Below are 10,425 nucleotides of genomic sequence, written 5' to 3'. Positions count from 1 at the left end.
GAGTGGTGAGTGAAAGCTAAATTAAATTTCACAGCCTGAGGCTTAGGCAAAATATCCCTTTGGCTGTTCAGGTTAATGTCATTACCAGGGGAGACTTCTTCCTGAAGCATTTATTCCAGGCGTGTTTCTTTAGCCTTCTGCTCTGCTTGGCTGACTGTTTGCAGTGTATCTTTGCTCTTTTCTACATAAATACGTTGAATTGCCAGATATAGATTTAGGAATTATCTTGGGCTATTGAAATTGTCTCTAAAGAAGGTAAAAAATACTTCTGAGAGAAAAAAAAAAGTAATTCCAGGTTGGATTTTTTAAGCCACACTGGTTTAGCCATGCTGAGGGTTACCTCGAAGTGTAGCTGTGTAAAATGCAGTGAAGCTGACATGAAAGTGAAAGGGAAAATGAATGCTGCACAAAAAACTCTGTGTTTACAAAGTCACCTTCTGCACTGCAGGGACACTTTAAAGAGGAACATTAAGAATGATAAACTTTAGCTGTAGAGCTCTTCTGAATTTTAGTCCTTTTAAACATATTTGGCTTTCAGTACCTTATGCCATATGAGAACAACAAAGGACTCCTCAAAACAGCAATACAAAATGCTGCCAGCTTGAGGTAAAAATTCTCAAAGACTTTCTCATTTCTTGCTCATTATGTCCTGTTCCTGCCCTCAGCCACTATCATTGGTGGGAGTCTCGATTTTACCATTGAAGCAGATGGGCTTTCTGCAAGTCACTGAGGAGTTCTACTCTGTTATTTAGTTCAGAGAAAAAAAAAAAAAAAGCCAACCTCCTCCTCTGCCCTCCCTCAGTCTGGGCTGTTAGCTTTTTAGACTAATGCTTGGATGTACTGCTTGTCTAATGGAACCCTACCTTCAGGTTCTTCATCTGTGGCTTTCATTCTGGTCCCCACCCCCTCCTCAAGAATTTGAGCACTTCAGACTTCTCTCAAGGATTCCTGATTGGAGCAAAAGCTGAGTAAAAGCAATTGCAGCAACAAACCAAACCAAAATACTTTCAACAAGTCTACAGACCACATAGAAGCCCAGTGTATGTGTTCTGCACATGTGCAGCACCACAGCAGAGCACAGCTCAGAGTTTTGCCTGGATGTGTCCCTGCTCCTGGAAGTGACAAACTCACAATACATGCCCCATACTTCTTCCTGGGGATGCTTTACCCAAGCTTCTGAGTGCATGGTGTGAACAGCCACCATCACCTATTATAAACTGGTTTTCTTATATTTTAACTGCTATACCACAGGTTGGGAACCAAGTCTGACCTTAAAAAGATGTAGACTCAGTTCTTATTGGTACTCACACCATTTTTATGCCCTTTTTGTGCCATCAACAACAGAAAAGTTCCTTTGCCCTTGCAAGAGTGCTACAATGGGTTTTGACATGCGTAAGAATCAGGAACCAACTATCTCCAAGTGCTGAATGATTTATGAACATATATTTAGTTAAAGGACAGATGACCACAGCAGTCTCTGTTTTTCTAATGCACTTTTTGCAGTCAGAGAGTAAAATGTTGAATGAAGCAGAGTGTCTGAGGGCACACCTATATAAATTAGGCCTGACAGCCTCACTTTCTCTACCCACACTCTGGCATTTATGGAAATTCCCCACTGCTCCAAATCCAGCCAACATGGAGCATGGACAGTGAACAGTTTGAATCTGTGCCAGCCTGTGTACATGAACCCTTCAACTTTTCCCAGTTACCCTTGTGGCTTGGGTGCCTCTTGCAAAGATGGTGTCAGCCTGTCACAGTGACCCATTCTTCCATTGAAGATTTCAGATGTCCAGATATGTGTCTTCTGTTGTTAGTTGTGGCTTCTTGCAATTCTGGAAATCCCAGTATCATCATCATGCGAGACAGTTTTGACTATCGCAGTTTGGGTAAAACATGTTGCATCACACTGCACAAACTGTCGGTCATGCATGCCCTTGGCAGTTCACTGAGCTTTGCTCAGCCATCTGCTTCCACCAGTTTCTTCCTCAGAAGAAAAGCTTATCACCTTGGTCAAACAAGACCCCAGGCTCACTCTGTATTTCTAGCTTTTCCTAGAAATACCTGTTTTCATGTCTGATTACTCTGGGGTCAGAATTCTCTGACTAGTTGTTACATCTTGTCATAGGAGACATCCACATTTTTTTGGCTCAGTCTGGTCCATTTCTGGTATATATAGAATACAGAAATTGTCACATCAATATAAAACATCTTTGGGACTGTCATGATCCCCACATTTCAATTTTATATGGCTGATGTGTATTTTTGTAGATATATCAGTTGAAAATGTTCATGAAACTTCCCTGTTTCAGTTCTTACTTGCAACATTTATTTCTGTTTAGTTTGTTTGTTTCTTCTTGTTTGTTTGTATCACCTTAAAAATTCCCTTTTCCTATTGGATTCCCAAGTCACCACATGAGTATGTTGGCATCCATAATAAAATACAGAGACCTCATTAAAACACCTTTCTTTTTAAAGTAGTTGGGAATGTTGAATTCTGATGGTATAGTTGGTGGCTGACTTAACAAGATAGCAAAAGTTTTTTCAGAGCGGAGGTCTGCTGCTGTGCCAGGCTGATTAGCTCTCACATTTTATGACTGTGTGGTCACAGCTGAAATTAAAAAGATGACTGTGTGGTCATAGCTGAAATTAAGATGTTAAAGTAAATTATCCTTCTTCACTTCACTGGAGTGTGTGGCCAAGTTAATCAGCAGCATGGACTTGCTGCATGACACACAGAAGGCACATCTTTTTGTCACCTTTCACAACAGTGACACTGTAGAGGCACAGAACTTTATTGTTGAAAACACTCTCAAATTCATTGCCATTATCACACTAGCTGATCATGTAAAGATAGTCTGAATTGTGAGGTAATATTCTGCTTACTGAGAGAAATGTCTGAACAGAAACACAAACTCCCCTTGTACAGTTGATGAAGTAGCCCAAGGTTCCCAGAAGAAAGTGGGAATTTGAAAGAGCTACCTTACTGAACAGAAACAAAAAATGTAGTCCTAGGACTCATTTCATGTTTAGCTATGCTTTACTTAAGCAGCTATTTCTGTTTTTATTTTTAGGGTATGCTAGTAAAGCAGATTCTGGATTAAGATCATAATTTCTTTTTCCGAGCTAGAAAATAATGTCCTTTTCAGTGAGCCCCCTTTCTTTCCAGCCTGGAGTCTACAGCTTCAGATGGTAATAATGATTTTAATATTTCTGGCTGAGAAATGTAGTCATTAATATACTCATGCAGAACTCACAGCAGTGACTGTAAATTACATGGTACTCTGGAAACACAGCGGGATGCATTTCCTTCCTTGGACAGTTTATTACAGGGCCTTCATCCCATGGCATATTACCCATATTTAATTTGCATGTTGAGTAATCTCATTGTGCCAAGTAACAGTGTTCTCCTGACTGGTGAGAACGCCTGTCTGTGACAGTGAACTTTCCCTCATGGTCTGTGGCTTGTCCTGTGTGAGAGCACCAAGAAAAGAAACCAGGGCTGAAATTTTCAAATTTCTCCTAGGGATTTGCCTACTGGTTTTAATAGGACTTGCGAGGATTAACTCTTCCTTATGAAGATCTACACCATGGTCTTTACTGAGAACAAGATCTACACTATTGTCTTTACTGAGAACAATATAAAAGGTTTCAAGAAGTTCCTTTTGCTTTGTCTGTGGCCATTAATTTGGGTGTGAGATGTTATGGCTGGCAGTATTTTTTATAAACAATCACAGAATCAGATGAAACACTTAGTGGACATCAGAGAAGGGGCCCTGTCTGAATTTTCTGGGTTAATTCTGAGGGGAATATGTTTAGCTGGGATGACTGCTTTACTGGGGACCATTCTAGGTATTGTTTCCAATAACAGTGGCAAAGAACAATGACTGTTGCTTAATCAGAACAAAAATAAGACATATTTGCCTAATGAAGATATATTCAGCTGGATCCAAGTCATTAAGTGGTGCTTAAATTCATATTACAGTCTAAACTTCTGGAAGTTTCCAAATAAGTATTTAATGAAGATATAAAGGAACAAAGGTAATTTTGAATTGTGTTGGGGGTTTTTCTGTGTTGTATTTTTACATCTCTTAAAAACTACTTAGACTAAGGTTTTTCATAGCTTTTCTTTTTTTATGGCTGTTAAAATACAATGATTTACTCTTCATCAAGGTGCCTCAGTTCAGAGGATTTTAGTACATTGTTATTAGCATCTAAAAGTACAATCTTTTCATGTGCTCCAAGCTCAGGGTTTTCCTCTATGGGCAATTTTTCTGCACATGCTTGCAAAACCTGTGACACAGTAGTGTGTCCTGATGTCAGTCACCTGGTGGAGCAGCAGGTAGAGGACGTGATATTTTCAGGTGCTGACCCATGCTCAGCTTGTGGTTCCAGAAAACCCTGTGCAGCCTTTTGCTAGCACAGCACTCATCTCTGAGGTGGGTGGGGAGGAACTTCCATGCATATGGAGATAGAAGCACCAGAGTCATGGGTTGGAGGGGAAAATCCCTCAGAGAAATGGAAGAGTTGGTAGAGTTGCTACAGGAGTGGGGAGTGGGATTTTCCCCTCTTCTGTATTTTCAAGACCCCATCAACATGCCATCCCCATGGGGACTGGGAAGAAGCCTGAATGATAAAGTTGCTCAGCATTATTGTGATTCACACCTGAACATTGCCTGTGACAAACTACATCTTCCTGCCAATAAACCAGCTGCTGTCTCTAGCCTTTGAGATAAAGAAAAGGCCAGAAGTTGTGTATGTACTGGCACAGGTAAGTGAGGGTCTGCTGGCAGATCACATTCTGTGTGATAAAATTAGATCAAAGGCATATTAGTGCAAAAAGTCTGACATTGAACAGACCTGTAATGTCTATCAAGTGCAACATTAAGGTGTCAGATAAGTTTTGTCCACAAATATTTTATCTCTGCTATTTTGGATCAGATGCACTGGTTTAATCACAAATTAGAACTGGAAAATGTTGCTTAGGGGATCATATATATACTTATAGGAAATTACCCTGAGACTGTTATCTTAGAGCAACAGCTTTATTTTAAAGTCACACAAGTACACTCTGTGCTACCCTGAAACATCAGTCTCATCTGGCAAAACTTCCTGAAGTAGTTAACCTTTACTTTGCCATCAGAAGGTATTTGGTTTAGTTTTACAAAGAAAAAGTTGATAATTTTGACATATGTATAGGCTTGTTACATCCCTACTTGTATGCCAGTGAAGCTTTGAAAGCACTTCCACTTCTTATCTTTGACCCAGTCTTGAGATAAGGGAAGATTTCCATCAGGCATCTTCCTGACTCAGCTCTAAGGTCAATAATGTTCCTACTCTCTTACTGTGACATAATGCAGTAAAGCCATTGCAGCTACAAGTGTATAAATGAGTAGGCTGAGGTCCATGCTTTGCCAAATTTCTCCCCAGCAGCATAGGGCTGATTTCCCCTTTGGTCTGGGAGGATGAACACTGGGTGTTTTTCTCAGCCTTGCTGTAGTGTGGTGTCTGAGCTGGCAGAGTGACATATTGTCACGGGGCAGCAAGCCAGGTCTGAGAGTATTCAAGTATCCATCCTTCCTTCCCTGCCTGTGCATTCAGTTATGCAGGCAGACAAACTGTGTCCAAACTGCTGCACAGTGGGTGGATATGGGGGTTCTCTGGAGGCCATGGAGGAAAGTGGGCATGGCTCTGTCTGTATGCTAAAAATTCGAACTTCTCAGAGCATCATGATTTACACGTGAGGCTAATAAATGAATGAGACCTGGGGAGCAGCTCTGTGGAAGGGGACTTGGTGTTGGTCCTGGTGCACAAACAGCTCAGTCTGAGTGAGCCGTGTGCCGCTGCTGCAGCAAAGAAAGCCAGCAGGATGCTGTGCTGTGTCAACAAGGGCATCGCCAGCAGGGATGGAGAAGTCATTGTCCCTCTCTAATCATTGCTTGTCAGGCTGCACCTGGAATACTGGGTTCAGTTTTGGTCCCCACAATGCAAGAAGCTGTGGACAGGCTGGGGAGGGTCCAGAGAAAGGCCACAAAGATGATCAAAGGCCTGGGCAGGCTGATGTGTAAGGAAAGGCTGAGAGAGAAATGGATTTGGTCAGCCTTGGGAAAAGAGGCTTAGGAAAACCTCATCACCATGTTCTAGTATTTCAAGTGTGGCTACAAAGAAAGTGGATATTCCCATTTGCAAGAAGTCACATGGAAAACACAAGGGGTACAAATTATTTTCAGTAAGATTCTGGACAAAAGGGGGATTTTTTTTTCACAATGAGAACAAGCAGGCCTTGGAATTACTTTCACAGGAAAGTGGTGCATTCCCCAGTATTGGCCACTTTTAAGATTCAGCTGGAAAGGGTGCTGGGCTGTCTTGCCTAGACAATGCTTTTGCCAAAATAGGTTGATATTCTATGATTCTATATGATAAATTACTTTCAGCACTGTTGTTCCAGCAACACTGTGAACAAGCAGTGCCTGGTGTCCTGCACTACTTTTTCTTTCCACCTTGCAGTCTCCCTGTTCTCCTGCATTCTACCGATATCAAGAGCAATGGGCAGAGCAGAGGTCAGTCTCTCAGCTAACTGTGTTTTAATGCAGCCTGCAGAGAGGATTTTATCTATTGGAATACCTTAACTGCATCTTAGGCAGGCTCCCTGAAATCCAGAAATTCATCTTGCTTAACGCATGTGGAATGTGGTGCTTAGCTTAAAGGAAGACTCTTCTTTCTCCTCGACTGGGAACCTCTTTAAAATCTCAGCACACCCACACGCTGAAGGTCGGGCTCATTTGATGTGTACCCAAGCTCTCCCTGGGTGGTACAACACATTGCTGCCTCTGCACAGCTTTCCTTTTAATCTGCTGTGCTGGGGTTTTCAGCAGTGAGACTATCACAGTCTCTCTGCAATACAGAATCTCTGTAAAGAAACACTTTACACTATTTTTGCCAGTAAAAGGGTGAATTAAAAAAAAGAAAAAGGCATTCTGCCTGTCTTTCTAAACAAACATATGGTGTGAGTCTTGATGTGAATCCATAGGTCTGCTGAGGTATGTGTTGATATGCTAGATGTATGAAGAGAGGTATTTTCTCTTATGGAACATGTACTGTCTTCTAATTCTCACTATTATGGTAAACCTCAGCTCAAGCCCTGTTCAAATTCCCATTTTGATCACCCAGCCTTGTTTCCCAAAACGGTACAATGCTGAGTGGGGGCAAATTATTTTACAGCTGTCATAATGGAGGACAAAATTAGTGCAGTATTAATGTGAGGATTCCTAGTTAGTGGAGTCAATACTTTCAGGGCTCAATTTCTGCCTCATTCATGGGTTAGACTGAAGTTCAGCCAACAACTTAAAGGCCTAAGAAGAGCCTATTAAAATGAGGCCTAAATGACAGAGATCATAAAAAGAGGGATTTCTCTTCTTCAGTGTATCAGGGTCTCATTCTTTTGTTTCCAGGTCTCCTTTGGTTCACACCAGTCACAGACCCAGGTCTCATTCTCAAGGTGTGAAATAACTAGGAGTCAGATATAAATTTCCTCAGTCTGAAACTTTCTTGAAACCTGAGGCATGTGTTAGGTATTCCAAGGTCTTTGCTTTAACCTTACACAAGAAACTGATTGTATTTGAGGCATATCTGTAATTAAACTGATTGACTATTTAAATATGTTATGGCTGGATAAAAATAATGTTTTTCATTCCATTGATACTTCTCTGTTCACTTGCAGTGGTGATACTTCTCATGTTGGCAAAGGAGAAAGCAACATCCCTTATGCTCTCCAGGGAAAGAATGGCTTGTTGGACTAAAGTACTCATGAGGGAAACACATGATAAAGTTCCTGTTCTGCTGTTTTCTTGTGTCTTGGATGAGATCTTGGAAAATCATCAAACAACTGCTGCTTTAGCAGTCAAGAAGCTTTATGTGAGAAACCAAGAAGATGATTTTTTTCCAGAACTGACATTTTTCTCTGAAATAGTTTTTGTTGACCAATTTGGTCAACATAATTTGTGATGAATAACTTCTTGGTAATCTCTACTGTGAATAGCTTGTGTAAAGCATGCTGGCCTTTACTGGAATGCAAGATACAGTTCCAAGGCATGAGAGATGCAAAGATGTGTTGCCATGCTTTTGCAAGGAGTTGGAAGAAGTTGAAAGTTGAAATGAGCCTTTACTCATTTCAAAGCATACCTTCACAATCCTAGCATTTCTCTCTGCTGAAGCAAAACAATTACTGTCCTTCCCAAACTCTTGTTCCACCATGGCAGTCTGTCTCCAAGTAATGCAAACCACAGAAGGTCTGGGTGCATCTTCAAGCAGTATCATGCTGCATCACCTCATGGAATAGCTATGATTCACCAAGTTTCAAATCTTTTAAAGATCTTGGTATCATTCAAGATGAAAGTTATAAATCATTTTGAGAGCAGCTGTTTTAAAGTAGAGGTATTTTCTCTGAGAAGACATTTAAAAACACATTTATTGCAGTTTTTCAATTTTACATCAGAAAAGTCTGAGCATATCCCATTCAACTTCCACTTCTTGTATCAACTACTTATTTTTCCAAAAAGTTGTAACTAAGTTAGAAAGAACCACTAGGCTAATTATTAGTTTGATAAAAACAGCCTGAAAATCCAGTGCTGACCACTGAGGTGCTTCTTCAAACATCTCTTTTGAACATCTCTATTGAAGTGCTGGCTGTAATGGCAATAACATTAATATTTGGAGGTCCACATCAGGAAAATATATTCATGTAATAAGTCAAATTGGGGTTCTCTTTCTATATACCTTGTAAATGCACACTAGAGCAATAGTCACTGGATAAATTTATTGTTGTGATCTGTTAATAAGAGAGTACAGATTATTCATACAAATGGTGCTTGTTAAGGCTAGCTTTGCAGGGCTAGGTTTCTGTCTGACCAAGTGATACTGTATTAATGGAAATAGTTTTCTTTAAAGAAATTTCATCTCTTGGACTGTTAGTGAAGAAAATAAGAAGCTTCAAAGACAAGGCAAAAAATTCAACCATCACAATGTGTGAGAATGCATTACTTAATATTACAATGTTTCACAGCTGGAGAAAAATTAATGTGATGGTTTGCTGGAATGCATTCAGAAAAGGTCACCTAGACTTTTGCCAACCTCTTCTGATCAAAAGTCATTTTTATAAAATTTCAGACGGGTGGAAAACTAGTTTTGCTCTAAAAGCTGAAAGAAAACAAGTGGGTGTTTGAAACGAGGTGGCTTAGATTTTCTGGAATTCTTTGGAAACACCTATTCTAAAGTGTTAATATTTAAGCAGCATTTGTCAGGTGTCCTTGGGTAGCACCCCATTAATGGCTCAATAAATGTATTAGTGGTGGTGTTGTGCCCCCCGTCCCCAGGACAGAGGCACCTTTGCACTCCTCAAATCCATTTTGAGTGGTGACTGTGCAGCACTAACCACAACTGCAGCCAAGCCATAGCAGGCTTCATGCCTTAACACTACATGATTCAAAAGGTGCACTGGTCCTTTTTCAGAAGCCACTATACTTACAAGAGCAGATGCAAACCTTACAAACCTTATCTTAAAGGTTGAGCTCAGCCAAGTCATGTGTGAGGGCTTCTGGAGCTTGCACAGGGGAAAGCTCTCGTACCTTCTCACATCCCTCCCCTTAACCTCTCACACCATCTGGCTTCTGACCAGCTAGCTCTCCTGGTGGCTCTGTTTTCCTCACTTATACTCTTCTAGTTTTGGCACAATCCAGGCATTATCCTAAAATGCTTTTCTTAATATAGTATGTCACTCTTTTCCCTCAACCCATACTCTCAGCCCTGAAGTGCCATATGTCAGAGCCCTTTTAACCTCTCTGCTGCAGCTGGAGCTGAGCAGTGTGTGTGCCATAGCTTTTGATATTCTTGCTTATACAGGGTAGAGGTTTTGCTTGGCATAGCCCACCTTACATTACATTAAAGAGCCATTTTCAGTAGTGGCCTACATCAGGAATCTTACAAAGAATTTTAAAAAGCATTTGACAGGGTGAACTGAAAATATTTTACTCTCTTTCACACAACATATTGGACTATAGGTGTTGTCCTTTCTATACCTTAGGTATGCAGAATCAGTTAAAAATTGCCTCTTTCTTAAAAAAAAAGGTAATAAAAAATTGAAAAACTCTTTTAAATCCTGTTTTCCTTTGGCATTTTCCCCTGCTCATACATACATATATATTTGAAAATTAGAAATAGAAAAATAATCTTTTTTTTTAATTTGAAGGAATGATGCCCATTGAAAGGATCTTAATTAAAATAGAAACTGTTAAAAAAGACTATTTCACTTTATTAATTCAAGTTCTGCTTGTGAGAATATGAAAAGAAATGTTTTTATAAACTTTTGTAAAAGCTTGATTTTACTGGTTCTAAAGAACTGGGTTACACTAATTTGGCAATATTTCTGGGAAA

General features: G+C 40.2%; 1 long non-coding RNA gene across 1 annotated transcript in view; it reads left to right on the top strand.

Moving 5' to 3' along the window:
* Positions 1 to 10,425, top strand: part of LOC116183307 (uncharacterized) — a 155,027-nt gene that overhangs the window by 127,950 nt on the left and 16,652 nt on the right. The gene's annotated exons all lie outside the window — the stretch shown is intronic.

The sequence above is a fragment of the Lonchura striata genome, chromosome 2 (genome assembly GCF_050655825.1).
Source record: "Lonchura striata isolate lonStrDom1 chromosome 2, ASM5065582v1, whole genome shotgun sequence".
In the NCBI taxonomy this organism is placed as follows: Eukaryota; Metazoa; Chordata; class Aves; order Passeriformes; family Estrildidae; genus Lonchura; species Lonchura striata.
This window is presented reverse-complemented; position numbering and strand designations above follow the sequence as displayed.